This window comes from Cibotium barometz, chromosome 45 (assembly GCF_041138505.1).
Source record: "Cibotium barometz isolate CiBa-2024 chromosome 45, ASM4113850v1, whole genome shotgun sequence".
In the NCBI taxonomy this organism is placed as follows: domain Eukaryota; kingdom Viridiplantae; phylum Streptophyta; class Polypodiopsida; order Cyatheales; family Cibotiaceae; genus Cibotium; species Cibotium barometz.
The window spans coordinates 41,228,099-41,243,598 of NC_141090.1; the positions used below are offsets into that span (position 1 = coordinate 41,228,099).

General features: G+C 43.0%; 1 protein-coding gene across 1 annotated transcript in view; it reads right to left on the reverse strand.

The window, feature by feature from the left end:
- The window catches only part of LOC147612766 (uncharacterized), a 31,856-nt gene that overhangs the window by 15,193 nt on the left and 1,163 nt on the right, over positions 1–15,500 (reverse strand). The window lies entirely within an intron of this gene.

Consider the following 15,500-nt stretch of genomic DNA (forward strand, 5'->3'; position numbering starts at 1 on the left):
TTATTTGAAGCAGCACGTCACAACCTACTTGGTTGTTTTCTTCCAAAGGAGCGGTGTACCTAGCAGCTTGTTCTGTTGCTTTTGTAGCTGAGTTGCTGAGGAGATTGCTTGTGGAGCTTTCTTGGTACCTGTTTCTACAGTCTTTCATCTTTGATCGAGGATGGCGTCTCTGGCTTCTTGGAGTTCACTCAACATCCGATGCTAAGAGGGGGTGTTAGACATCATCCCCTTGTTGCTGGCTTCCTGTATGGTTGTCCTATTTTAGCCTTTAGGGCTGGCCATGTTAGCTAGAGGGACTGGTCACCCCTCACATCATTTACCCACCTATTTTCCCATTTTATGAAGTCATGGGCATTTATCCCTAGTCGTGAGCTGGTTGGCTGCCCCTACATGGCCATAAATATAGCCGGTCCTTTCCTCAGATCTATACCTGTGTTTCCTCTCCATCTCTCTCTCTCTTACTCTCTCTCTCTCTCCTGTGTTTCCACTTTCCATCTTCCGCTGTGCATTCTATCCGTATCCCCATATCACATTCACTCCTTGTATCGCACATGGGCTGAATAATTTGCTGAAGGACATTGGGGATTTGCCATGGGTGGCACCTGTTCTTGAAAAAAGAAGAGAGATTGTCAATTTTATCACTGGTCACCACCATATTCTCTTAAGAGTTCAAAAAGAGGTCTGCCCAAAAGGGTATCTTAAAATACTCTAAAACCTGCTTTGCCTACAATTTTATTATGTTGGAGAGGCTTCAAAAGGTGGAAAATGTTTTGAAACAGCTTGTGGTGAGTGATCAATGGATTAATTGGCCCACCTCTTGTTCAGTTACAAGTAGAGCATGCTACAATAATGTGATTCATGATGCATTTTGGGCTGATGTGGGCCATCTTAATGTTGTTGTGAAGCCCATCAAGAAACCTTGCATTGGCATGGTTTATGAGGGCATGGACAAGATGATACATTAGAGAGGTGGAGCCTAATGAGGGAAGATGAGGAGTTGAGAGCACTTTCCCAAACTCGATGGGATAACTATCATTCAACCTTGCATTGCTAGATCCAAAGTTCCACGGGTGCGGCCAAGAGACTGATGAGGAGGTCGTAGATGGTTGGGAGAAAGTACTGAAAAAATTAGTGCCAGATCCTTCCCAAAGGTCTATCAAAGATCAATTATCAATTTATAGAAGCAAGCAAGGAAGATTTGGTTCAGCAAATGTGCAGAGAGACAGATGCAGTGTGGGTGCTGCTTTATGGTGGGAGGATTATGAAGCAAGGACTGTTGAGCTTCAGCGTCTTGCCATTCGTATTTTGAGCCAAGGAGCTAGTTTCTCTCCTATTGAGCAATTGTGGAGTGTATTTAGCCACGTTGCCTCAATGAAGCGGAACCGACTTGCTACACAAAGAATCAGTGATTTGATTTTTCTCTGCAAATCTACGACTACTTAGTCAGCTCTACAGTTCGGAGAAAGAGAGTTTCGTTGATGCCCACGATTCAGGTGATGATGCAGTGCAGATGGACATGGACCATGATAATGAGATTGGGAGCTCTTCTAGAGCAATTGATAATGATTTAGTTGCTGATCTTGACATTTGATATGTTGTACTCCATCTTTTAGTTTTTTGTCATTTGACACTTGGGATTTGCTCATGCACATTTTATCTATCTTTGTAGCTCTTGCGCATTGCGCCTCTCTTTGTATTGTTTGAAGTTTCACTAGTTGATTGTGGAATCTGGATTCTTGGATGTTGGATCTATTTCTATTTTTCTTGAGTACTCGAGAGTCAAGTCTCATGATCAATCACAATGGCTATGCATAATGTATCGTGTTTGTCATGTTTTAAATGAAATATAAATAGCTTTTAATGTGTGTGTGTGTGTGTGTGTGTGTGTGTGTGTGTGTGTTGAGTGGAGTTCCCATTCCCTCATCCCTATATGTCGTTCCCATTCCAGATGGCATGGGCCTTTCCCGTTCTCGTTGCGTTGTGACTATGAATTATCCAGACGTTTTATTTTATTTTTTTCTTCTCTTAAAAATTTACAAGGCATAAAAATTATGAGAGTGGGGGTCCCACGGTGGAAGTGTGAAAGAGCTTCTCTCTCTAACATTGGTGTGCTACTTTGCTAGCTCCGCACATGCCTAATGTTTCTTGCGAGCATATGATCCTTTTCCCTCTTTTTTTTTCAGAAAGGAGACTTCTATTATTAAGTATGAAAATTTTTACAAAATGGAGATTTCACACCAAGCAAGGTGGAGATCTCAACCAATCAAGAGCCCTGTGTTGCCAATAGGGTCCCGAATGAGAGGATGTGAAAAAGATACCAATATCCCACTGTGGAGAAAGTCTTGCAACTTTTGCGAGAGAATGAGCTCTACATAAACGCCAAAAAGTCTGTCTTTGGTGTTTTAGGAAGTTCAATATTTGGGCTATATCATCGGTTCCGATGGGATTAGACTGGATCCATCAAAGGTTCAAGAAATCTTAGATTGGGACATTCCTAAGACCGCCCAAGAAATCCGTTCTTTCGTAGGTCTTTGCCAGGCCTATAGTACCCATGTCCATTAGTTTTCCAACCTTGCAACACCTCTTACCGACTTGCTCATATCAGAATATGCAGCGGAGATGAAGCCAAAATCTGAGAACACGAGAGCAAGTGCACTGCAGAAAAACACAGCAATAGAGAAGGAGAGAAATGAAATGAAATGAAATGTTATATTAACGTCTTCAAAAGGCCAAAGTGACCTATGAGACCAAAGTTACAACCATGTGACATCTAATACACTGTCTGGAAAAGAAAAGAAAGAACTCAAGGTAAGTATCCAGCCCTACAATACATCAGTAGGGAGCATGCGGAAGCAGCAACTAGGGAGAGTGGGAAGCTAATGCTACTAGTCAAAATGGGGTACACGAGTACATGGATACATGAATACATGAATATGGAGGAGTACAACAGTATATGGCTGGAGTCGTAATCATCCTAGGAGCTCTAGCATGGGTCTCTGCCGGATGGCTTGGATATCTGCCATAGTGAGATGCCTGGTCGGACGAGCCCGATGCCTCGCAATGATGCTCTGAATCCTCCGGTGTAGGCACCGTCTCCGATGTAAGGATCCGCGAACCCTCGGGCGTCTGGATCTGCCCAACTGGATAGCTCTCTCAACTAGAGTCCCACGGGGTGCCCACTGCTGGGCTATCGGCTGTGTGTCCTCTCGGGTAGTCCCTCTAAAGAAGTCAGTAATCTGTCTCTGTGTGGACTCCCTGCCAGTCGGGCGTCTGCTCCTGATAATGGACTCTTTGAGCGTACGGATCTCCAGGAGATAAAAACCCAAGATTTCTTCAGTATATTTTCAAGATACATGGATTGCCAAAGTCCATTACTTCAAATCAAGATCCTAAGTTTACATGACATTTCTGGACTTCACTTTTCAAGTCACTTGGCACAAATTTGTAATTCAGTTCAGCATATCATCCACAGACAAATGACCTAACTGAAAGAGTTAATCAAATTCTTGAAGAGATGCTCAGAATTATATTCAGTCTCATTAGTGTGGACAAGCCATGCACAAGGTGAACACTCAATAATTTGATGGCCTTCTTCTCACCCTTAGGTGGATAATAACCTGGTTGATTACTATCATGAGAAAAATGTTATTAGAAAAAAATCTTTTTAATTGTTACAAGATTTACACTAAAAGTTGATGTTTCCACCTCAATGTTTACTCCCAAGGGGGGTTAGACATGATTTAGTCTATTACATCTATACACCACATAGATCTATGAATTACGTGTGCCTAATACAATTAGTATTTTTGATCGATCAAATGTTAATCGAGTCTCTAAAAGGATAGAGAATTACTAGAGATTAAGCTAGGGTGGACATTAATGGCCATAAAGGGCTTTGATATTCAATAATTGATTTAAAAAGTAATTATTATATTATTAGTTTAATTGATATGAAATAAAGTAGGCTAGACATGCTTAAGTAGATTATTTACCATTGATGGAATTTGCTTACAATAGTTCTCATCATACAACAATTGGTATGAGTCCTTTTCAAGCCGCTTATGGTCATACACCATTTGTGCCATCCAACTTTGCTCTTCAACACAAGGTGGCATTAGTGGATCAATTAGTTCAACAAATGCAAGACATTCTTATTCAAGTTCGAGAGATCAGAGGATTCAAGTTCAAGAACGATATCAACAAATAGCTAGCCGACGTCGCCGACATGATGAATTTCAAGAAGGTGATATGGTTCGTTTGTTCGTCGCTCTTCATTGATATAAAACAGTGAAATCAGTTTTTCTGAAGTTAAGACCACGTTACTATGGTCCTTTTCGGATTATTAAGAAGAATTCTCCTTTGAGTTATAAGTTGCACCACCTTCATGGAAAAAAATTCATCCGACTTTTCATATATCATGGATCAAGAAGTTTGTACAAGGAGATTCCACTCTTCCAAATTATGTTCTAAAGATTGAAGATGAACACATGATTTTGATTCCAAAGGAGATTCTTGATGTTCGACAGAAAGAAACTCGACAAAAGATTATTACAGAATTCTTGGTACAATGAAAAGATTTGGATGATTCAGATTCAACTTAGCAAAGAGTGATGAAGATCTACAACAATACCCAGAATTACTTCAAGAGTTCTTTAGTCAACACCAATCACTTATATAACCCTGGATCTTATTTTGGATGTCATGATTGTGACTTAAATCTCTCTTAATTACTCTTAATCATTGAAGGGACACCAGTGAAGGGTCACACCTTGTTACATTGGTCATCACCAAAGGACACTTCTATTCAAAGAGACACATCTATTGATCAAAGAACACATCTTTACATCCAAAGGACATAACTACTCATTCAAGAGTCACACCCTTTCATCAAGGATGTGCCTCTTCATTTGTACCTCTTCAAGTCCTATTTAACAAGGCCTTGTGTCTAAATGCAGCAACACACAGCTTTCTGCTCTAAGCATCTTACTTTCAGTGTTATGTCTTTAATCATGTCTTATAAATCACTAATAGACTGAGAAGTCCTCACATTACATGCAAGTACAACCCACAGCACAATGGAGTTGCAAAAAGGAAGAACATGCATATTACATAAGTTACAAGTACATTGCTGAATGAGAAAGAAATAATCCCTAGTTTTGGACTGAAACAGTAGCAACCAGAATTCATATTATGCACAGAACTCCCACCACTGCTGTCATGTGCACAGTGTGTATCTACCGTGTGCTATACGCATGCAAGACTAGTTTCGAGACTTGGGGAAGCTTGGAACTAGGTAGGCTGATTGACGAGCTAAGTTAGGGAAATACTAACGGTGGGCACCCAAGTATGGAAGGGCGAGCGGCCAAGTGTGGACGCCCGATGACCGGCCAAGAGCCTATAAAAGGGTGGCCAAGGTTAGTTATTGTATATAGAGAGTCTCGCAAGTTTGTGAGAGCTCTATGGTCTTGGAGCCTGGATCTAGTGCAGACGTGCACCTGCTTTATGCAACCGAGGCCGACAGCAATCTCGAGGCCCGCGAGGGCAGCTTCGTGGCGGTATGGGACGTCGCGAGGAGGAGATTGGTCGGTACGTCAACCTAGTTAGCTCAGCTCGTGGCTCGGTGGGGACAGCCAAGACTGTGGGCTTGCCCACGGCTGTCATGGTTGGGAGGTGAGTCAGGCCTGCACCCCCTTTGTTGTTTGTTGTTCGTTTGTTTGCAGGATTCGAGTTTCGAACCAAGATCGATCACGAGGGGATCCGTGGGGATTTGACAGTGGTATCAGAGCATACCTCGTGAACGAGCAAGTCGGTAGGTAGAGAAGAAGAGGTCGAAGAACGTTATGTGTTAAAAAGCTTGCTGTTTTTTCTGTGCATACTGCAGATTTCAGATTTAGTATGTGTTTTTTCTTCATCAAAGACACCCATGTTGATGGGGGGGATGGTCGTTAAGTAGGGTCTTTTTTGCTTTGCAAGGAAGAGGTGAATCGTTGTGCAGTCGCATGACTGTAGAGAGAGGAAAAAGAAAAAAAAAGCAAGTTTGCTTTTCTGGTTCGAACAAGAGAAAGAGATCGCTGTTGAGAAGAGGCGCTGCAGGCTGGGACAGGTGTTGCTGACGTTGGGCTATAGGCAGCTGAAGGCACCTTAGGCCTGCCAAGCCAGGCGGCCAGGCAGCCAAGCCACGTAGGCGCCTAGGCTAGGTCAGGCGAGCTGATGCCCAGGCCCGGCCAGCGCCCAGGCCACGCACAGCAGGCCGGCACACTGAGGCCTACGCGAGGCTGGCGCAGGTCGCACAGGCGCCGGCACAACAGTTGGCGACGGCGACAGATGACATCAGCAGCTCGCCGACGGCGCTATTCCCGACGGGACTTGGAAAAAAAAAAAGAGCAAAACAGCAAACATATGCGCCCAACCCGATATGGCGCTTTGCTTTTTTGTTTTTCTTAAACTTTTTTTTTACAAAAGTCGAGGGTCCCTAAGGTTTCCAAGGTGTTTTATTTTTTTTTTAAGAAAATAGAATATATATATATATCCATATATATATATATATATATATATATATATATATATATATATATTTATATTTATATTTATATTTATATTTATATTTATATTTATATTTATATATATATATTTATATATATATATATATATTTATATATATAAGAAAAAAAACCCCCAAAAAAAAAACAAAAGCAAAGCAAAAGCTAAGCCTAGCTTTTGCAGATTTTTGGCTTTGGGAAAACCTTTATAAACCCCTCAAGTGGACTTCTTGCCACACATCTCTCAAGTTCTCAAGTTTTCAAGCTCTCAAGCTCTCAAGTTCGCTCGCACTTTTGTTGTGCAAAGATCAAATTTTCTCTCCACGTATCCTCTTCACGATGTCGACCCAAGAATCAGAGTTGGAGCTCCTTGTGGAACGCGAAGGGTTGCCGGCTATGGAAGGTACCGATGCCGATCTTTTTGACGATTTTGTGTCAAAATCAGATTTCCAAGAGTTCAAAGTAGCTCTCGAAGCTTCTTCGACGGAACGTCAGGCACAAATCGCAGCCCAGATGCAAGCTTTGCAGAACTCCATCGCTCTTTTGACCACTACCCTCTCTACTTTCTCAGGAATGGATACCTTGGCTTCAGCTTTAGGCCCCAACATTACTCCGGAACCGTTCGGGGGCGAGCAAAAGCAACGCACCAAGGAGATCGTGGACACGTGGCTACACAAGTGGCAAGTTCACTTTCAGTTTCATCCATATGATGATGGAAAGAAGATCCAGTTAGCAGCAGGTTTCCTGTCCGGCAAAGCTTTGCTTTGGTGGAAGGAACTCAACCCTAAGCCAACAACTTGGGCACAATTTGAAGATATCTTCAAGAAAGAATTCCTCAAGAAAGAGGATGATTACGATGTTGTTGCCCGGTTTTCAGCTTTGACCATGACCTCGCAGCACCTCAGTTATGAGATCTACCTCCAGAAGTTTCGTGACTCGCAGATGAAAGCTACAAAGATGGATCCTACTACTCTTTTGGAGTTTTTCGTAGCTGGTTTACCAGACTCGTACCGATTACAGGTTAAAAATAACAAATGTAAAACTTTGGACGAGGCCATTCATTCAGCTCGTATCTATGATGATACGATGGTCTCTTCCAAGTCGAAACCCGTTACCGAGCAGGGGAACGAGCATAAAAGAAAGTTCTCCACACCTATGGCTAACACGACAGAAGGCAAGTCTTCGGACCAACCTTCGAAGAATTCAAGTTCGACACCAGCAAAGAAGAAACGACTCCTTAGGGCATTAAAGCTCAAGAAGGAAGGACGTTGTTTTATCTGCGAAGAAAAAGGACACATGCGTAATGAGTGCCCAAAGCAAAAGGGTACCAAGTCAAACGCAGGACCCAAGCCAAAGGCAGCTAACCAGTTGTCTTTGACAGGTACGTCAATTACTGTACTTTCTCGCCCTAGTACTTGTTCTGATTGTTTGTTCAATTCTAAGGTATTTGGCATGCATGATCTTCTCCGAGTTTATGGAGAAGTGAAGGGCCATAAAATTCACATTCTTTTAGACCCTGGTAGTTCGCATAATTTTGTTAACTACAAACTTGTGCAGAAATTGAGTCTTGATACGACACTTAGGGACCATACCTATGAGGTACGTCTACCTGCGGGAAGACAAGTTTGGGATCGCAAGGTGGAGATGCTTCCAATCCAGATTCAGGACTACAACGATACTCTGGAATGCTATGTTATGCATCTGGAAAATATAGACTTGTTATTAGGAATTGAGTGGTTTAAGACTCTTGACGTCCAGATAGATTGGTCTAGTCATATTTTTTCTTTTCAGCATAGGGACACCAAGTATAGTATTTTAGGTGATTGTATCCATCCCTCTCAGGGACCTCTTGTAAATACAATTGATTTTGGAAATATAATAGATTCTTCTTTGTATACCGCTTTCCATTGTGTATTGATTCCACTTTCTTCTTTTCTCATCCCTTCCATGGATGTGAATGAATTAAGTGTGTTTGAAAGCAAAGAATTACAGAAGATACTTGATTCGTTTCAAGATGTATTTCCTAAGGAACTGCCATCGGGTTTACCACTTGAACGGGTAGTAGATCATCGTATTGACTTGATCCCTGGTGCTCATCCTGTCACTATTCCACCTTATAGGATGAGCCAAGCCGAGGAAGATGAGTTGGCTAAACAACTCGAAGATTATTTGAGGATGGGCCAGATCCGTCCAAGTAAATCACCTTGGGGTGCATCTGTGTTGCTTAGGAGAAAGAAGGACAATACCTGGAGAATGTGTATAGATTACAAGCGATTGAACAAGCTGACCATTAAGAACCGTTATCCTCTCTCTAGATCAGATGACCTGATTGACCGGTTAGCAGGAGCGAAATATTTCACAAAGATAGATTTACGTACTGGCTATCACCAGATACGTATTCATGAAAGGCATGTCGAAAGAACCGCCTTTCGGACTAGGTATGGCCATTACGAGTTTCTCGTATTACCTTTTGGGTTAACCAATGCTTCAGCCACTTTCCAGCAAATGATGAACGATCTTTTTCATGAACATTTGGGAAAATTTGTGGTGGTGTTCCGGGATGATATTTTGATTTATAGTCGTACTCTTGAGGATCATGTCAGACACCTCATGATTGTCTTATCTATTTTAAGACAGAATCGACTATATGCTAAGTTAAGTAAATGTGAGTTCTTTATGACCGACATTATTTACTTGGGACACAAGATCACTCGTTTTGGGTTGAGCATTGACTATGACCGAGTTCAGAAGGTTTTGGACTGGCCTATACCGCGAACAGTGAAACAACTTCGTTCTTTTCTCGGTTTTGTTGTTTTTCTTCGGAAATCTGTACGGGAGTACTCTCAGCTCACACTACCGATGACCGACTTATTGAAAGGTCGTGGACGTAAGTCAAATCAGCCTATCACTTGGAATAACAATTTGGATATGGCCTTGAGACTTTTGAAAGATAAAGTCAAGGAAGCACCTATCTTAGCATTGCCTGATCCTAGTCGGCCTTATGTTCTTGAAACTGATGCCAGTGACTATGCTATCGGGGTTGCTTTATTTCAAGATGGTAGACCGGTTGCTTTTGAAAGTAAAAAGCTAGATGACACTCAATCTCGTTGGCCAACCCTTGAGAAGGAGCTTTATGCTGTGATTCATGCTCTCAAGGTTTGGAGACATTATTTATATGGCTCCAAGTTTGTGGTATTGACTGATCATCAGTCAATCAAGTATGTGTGTGATGCGGATGATTTGAGAGGCAGGAAAGCTCATTGGGCAAAGTTAATGCAAGATTTTTATTTTGAGATACGTTATCGGCAAGGATCCATGAATAATATTGCAGATGCGCTTAGTCGGATTAGAGAGGTGAATACTTTGTCTTTCACCGAGATTTCTACTGACTTATTTCAATCATTGAGAGGGCTTTGCAGGACTGATAGTTATTTTGGTCCATTTTGGCAGAAGATCCAGGACGGGAGCTCATTGATTGACCAAGACTCGGTGACTGAGCAGTCTACTATTCAGGCTGCAGGAGGTCAGTGGATGATTCGGAATGGTTTGCTATTCCGTAATGACAAAATTTGTGTACCACAGATCCCGGACATCAGGTCCAAGATTCTTAAGGAGTGTCACGACGCCCCTTCTGCTGGACACCCTGGGGTACACAGGACGCTATCATTAGTGAAACACACTTTTTATTGGCCGAAGATGAAAGGGTATGTAGAAGATTATGTTCTCAAGTGTCAGATTTGTCAGGCAAATAAAGCTGAACGCTTTAGACAGGCTGGGTTGTTGCATCCTTTGCAAATCCCAGGTAATAAATGGGAAAGTATTTCCATGGATTTTATTACCGGATTGCCAAGAACACATCAAGGCCATGATTCTATTTGGGTTGTGGTAGATCGCTTGACAAAAATGGCTAGATTTTTACCGACCCGGAAGACTTATACAGCTACGCGATTAGCTCGGCAGTTTATCAAGCAATTGTTTAGACTGTACGGGTTACCGCAGGACATAGTCAGTGATAGAGACTCTAAGTTTACGAGTGATTTTTGGAAACTTGTTTTTGAGAAGTTGGAAACAACTTTGAATTTGAGTTCCTCAGATCATCCTCAATCTGATGGCCAGACTGAAAGAGTGAATCAGATTTTGGAGGATATGCTTCGAGCATATGTATCCAAAAGACAGAGTTCATGGGAGGATTATCTTCCTATGTTAGAATTTGCATATAACAGTACTAAGCATACGAGTACAGGTTTTAGTCCTTTCATGCTTATGTATGGTTTTCAACCAAGATCACCTGTTACAGTAGGATTCTCAGGACTTCAGCATGATGCAGCACATAATTTTTTGCAAGATATGCAAGAAATGTTACAAGTTGCAAAGGAATCTATTAGAAGTGCTCAAGACCGAGACAGGTTTTATTCTAATAGACATCGTTCACCCAGAGAGTTCTCTGAAGGAACGATGGTGTATTTGCGAGTTCTGAAAGATTCCGAGACTTTACGGATAGGTAGATCTCCGAAATTATCCCCTAGATACTGTGGACCATTTCGTGTTACACGACGGATTGGTTCAGTTGCATATGAATTGGATTTGCCTTCTCATGTGAAAGTTCATCCTGTATTTCATGTCAGTAGACTTAAGGAAGTACTGGATGGAGCAGATTAGTTAGTTACTCCTCAAGAAATTATAGATGTCCACGACATGACATTTGTTCTGCACGAACCTGAAAAGATTCTTGGATTTCGTGAACGAAGATTGCGTAATACGCTTATCACGGAATACAAGATTAAGTGGAAGGATCGTGTTGAGGAGGACGCTACATGGGAGACATTGACTACTCTTCAAAGAGATTACCCTGGCTTTTTAGTGAGCTCAGGAGTGAGCTCTTAGAGAAAGGGGAGTATGTCATGTGCAGTGTGTATCTACCGTGTGCTATACGCATGTAAGACTAGTTTCGAGACTTGGGGAAGCTTGGAACTAGGCAGGCTGATTGACGAGCTGTGTTAGGGAAATACTAACGGGCGGGCACCCAAGTATGGACGGGCGGGCACCCAAGTGTGGACGCCCGATGACCGGCCAAGAGCCTATAAAAGGGTAGCCAAGGTTAGTTATTGTATATAGAGAGTCTTGCAAGTTTGTGAGAGCTCTATGGTCTTGGAGCCTGGATCTAGTGCAGACGTGCACTTGCTTTATGCAGCCGAGGCCGGCAGCAATCTCGAGGCCCGCGAGGGCAGCTTCGTGGCGGTATGGGACGTCGCGAGGAGGAGATTGGTCGGTACGTCAACCTAGTTAGCTCAGCTCGTGGCTCGGTGGGGACAGCCAAGACTGTGGGCTTGCCCACAGCTGTCATGGTTGGGAGGTGAGTCACGCCTGCACCCCCTTTGTTGTTTGTTGTTCGTTTGTTTGCAGGATTCGAGTTTCGAACCAAGATCGGTCACGAGGGGATCCGTGGGGATTTGACAACTGCAGACAGCAATTCATGGTATGACGCCTGAACAGAAGTTTACAAGCTGAAACCCAGATTTAGCATACTTAAAAGTGTTTGGATGGGAATAGAGGCTCAAAACAGAGCCTTGCGTTGTTGATGGGAATAGAGGCTCAAAACAGAGCCTTGATGAGAAGTTTGGGATCGTGGCTCTTGTATATCCAGTGGATAGGTTGAGATATAATGGATATATAGATCAAAGCAATATAAGAGATAGAATCCACATGTTTTGAGGAGGTACTTGGATATAAGCCTTGGGAAGATGCCATGGATGAAGAGATGGCTGCATTGGATACAAATGAGATATGGAATTTAGTGCCCTTGCCTAAGGAGAAGAAGGCAATTGGATGCGAGTGGGTCTACAAGACAAAGCATAATTCAGATGGGTCTATGAGCAAGTTCAAGACAAGATTGGTACCAAGGAATATGCACAAACCTATGGCATTGACTATGAGGAGGCTATTAGCCTAGTTGCTAGGATGGCAACCCAGAGAACAATCATTGCTATAGCTACAGTTGAATGTAAAGAATGTCTTTTTACATAGTGATTTCCAAGAGGAGGTCTACATGGTGCAGCCACCAAGATATAAGGACTACATACCCAGATTTTGTTTGCAGGTTGCGTAAAGCCCTGTATGGCTTGAAGCAGACACCTAGAGCATGGTCAAACAAGATAGGATAGTATCTTGTCACTATTGGATTCTAGATATCTACAACAAATTTTTCACTCATGTGAAAAAGACTGACAAGGACATTGTGCTAGTAGTCATTTATGTTGATGACTTGATTGTCACAAGGACAGCGACGTTGACATTTATGAGGTGAAGATGCTCCTCAACATTCTTGAAAGTTGACAAGTGTTTCTTTTTGTGATCAGATCCGAGTACTTCAAGGCTATGGTGCAGAGGATTGGGGAGTATGGTCCAAACTACACCCCCCCATCATCGGAGTCTTTGCGCACCACATTGCTCGACGAGGAGAAGCGCCTTGTTGAGCAAGCTGCAGAGAACACAAAGTGGCTATGGGCAAAGAATGGAGTGTCACTCATTGCGAATGGATGGAGTGACACACAAAAGCGGTCCATCCATGGCCTCGTTGCATATTTCCGTGGCGAGATGTACTTTATTGCTTCACATGATGCCTCAGGGACAGGGAAGAGTAAAGACGTGCTGTGCTTGCAGCGGAGTGGGCAAGTGACATTGAGCTCATGGCCCCGGAATGTGTGGTGGGTTTTGTTGCAGATGGCGAGGCTGCAAATAGGGCAGATGGAGCTATCATTGAGGGCATGTATCCACACATGACTGTGTCATATTGTATGGCACATTGTTTGAACAATCTTTTAAAGGATATTGGAAAGATGTCATGGATTGAGCTTATCATTCAAGAGGCCAATCAAATGGTAACTTTTGTCTTGAACTATCAGTTCCTCCGCCACGAGTTCTCCAAGAAATCAAGGTTCTCACTTCTCAAATACTCAGACACCCGATTTGCCTTCAACTTCTTGATGCTGGTCCACTTGAGGGAGTGTAGTGGTGCATTGAGGCAGCTCTTCATCAGCGACGAGTTCACCACTTATGAGGCGATGGATAGAATGATAGAGAAGTTGCAAGAGTTAAAGCCCGATGAGGATAGATACGAGGAGATTCATTCCTTATGTGTGACGATATGGAACTCCTATGCCTCTCCCTTGCATGCAGCTACATACATGGACCCTGAGTTTCAGGGTAATGGACGAGAGAGTGATAGAGAGGTCAGTGATGGCCGGAGGTGTATCTTGGATCGTCTAGGTGCCAGATGGAAGCATTAGGCACAAAATTAGAGACCAGCTTGCTGCATACATATCCTTTCGTGATGCTTTTGGTTGTGCGAATACACAGGAGGATAGGTTGAAGGTTGGAGCTGCTTTGTGGTGGGAAGACTATGGTTCAGATGGGCCTGAGCTGCAACACGGCTATCTGCATTCTCAACCAAGCTATAAGCTCCTCAAAGAAGAGGAACCGCCTTGGTGTAGAAAAGGCCAATGATCTTGTCTTTGTAAGTGCAAACTTGCGAATGCTTTGCAAGGGTGCGACTGCAAAGGCAACTCCCTTTACCCAATGGGAGATGGAGCAAGAGGAGGGAAATGGGTAGGCGGCGACACAACGGAGCCCAAAGATCGATGCCACTACCTTTCAGACTGGTCATGTAGGCAGCCATGATCATGAGACCAGTACTTCTCATGCTCCAGCCTCCGATTGAGCATTGCAGGCTCTATGATTTATCATTTAGCTATGTTTCATTGTTTTGACTTTTGAGTCTTGACTCGGCACTTTATGTGCATTGTAGACACTAGTCTTGTGTTATTTGATAGTGATCATCATTCCATGCTTATATATTGGTTTGTCGGTATACTTATCAGCGCATGTTCGGTGTTTGCATGGTGCAATGTGCATTTACTAAATAACTCAAAACTTTAAACTTTAAAGTGATGCCTTCAAAGTTCAAAGTGTAAAAACATAGATGTTCTTTTCTTTAGTGTGCTTTTTGTAGTCTATGTAAGGATCCTTCAATAAATTGCATATTCCATATGCCGTCCCCGTCCCTGTCCCCCCCCCCCCGGTCCCCGTTCCCTGCCTTTTACTGTTCCCCATCCCCGTTCCCCGTCCCATGTGACTATGGTGGATTCACACCAGTTTCCATCTCTCGTGTCTGGAGCATCGGAAGGTGGTGTTTCTCGTATATTTTCTCATCATTTCTCACATAGAAGCATAATTTCCTCTCTTTAAATTCTGAAATTGAGAATCGACACATATCTTGCAGCTGAGCTGGCCAATGGGTAGAAGCGTGTCCACATCACACTGGGGAGAGTGTGCACATGACATCTATCCAGCCAGTGTAAGCATGCCACCAACCCTCTGATTGTAGGTAAGCCCCAAGTGGGAAGAGGATGCCCTTGATGAGATAGCATGAATGTTGGAGGATGCCCAATAACTGGTATGGTTTCTTGTATCCTTCAGCTTTGTGTGACGCTGAAATTAAAGAGATGAAGGCATCTATGAAAAACCCCATGCAGGCTTGCCACTTAATCTTGAAGCCATGAGGGGTCAAATAGGTTGATAACCCTCCTGCTGCTGTGACAGAGCATGAACTGAAGTTGCTGAGGCGCAGGAGCATAGATTGGAGTGCCCGTGGCTGACCAACCCTCCCATCCCCTGTACAGTAGCCCACAACTACAGGGAGAGAATACATGCACGGATTGTCCACCAGCAAGCACCAAAACCTGGGTATCCTTTGCTGCAGTAACATAAGCCTCTACTTATTTGAGCTAACTGTATAAAGTTAACTAAATGTCACTAAAATTGAGCATGCCTAAAATATCTGATCAAAGTCGCTTCTTAACCAAGCTGCAGGTTGCATTTTGACAAAAAAAAGAGGTTCTTCATACATGGTACCTTGTAAAAATCAAAATGTATGGAGCAAGCAAAAGCACATATGTTTGGTCC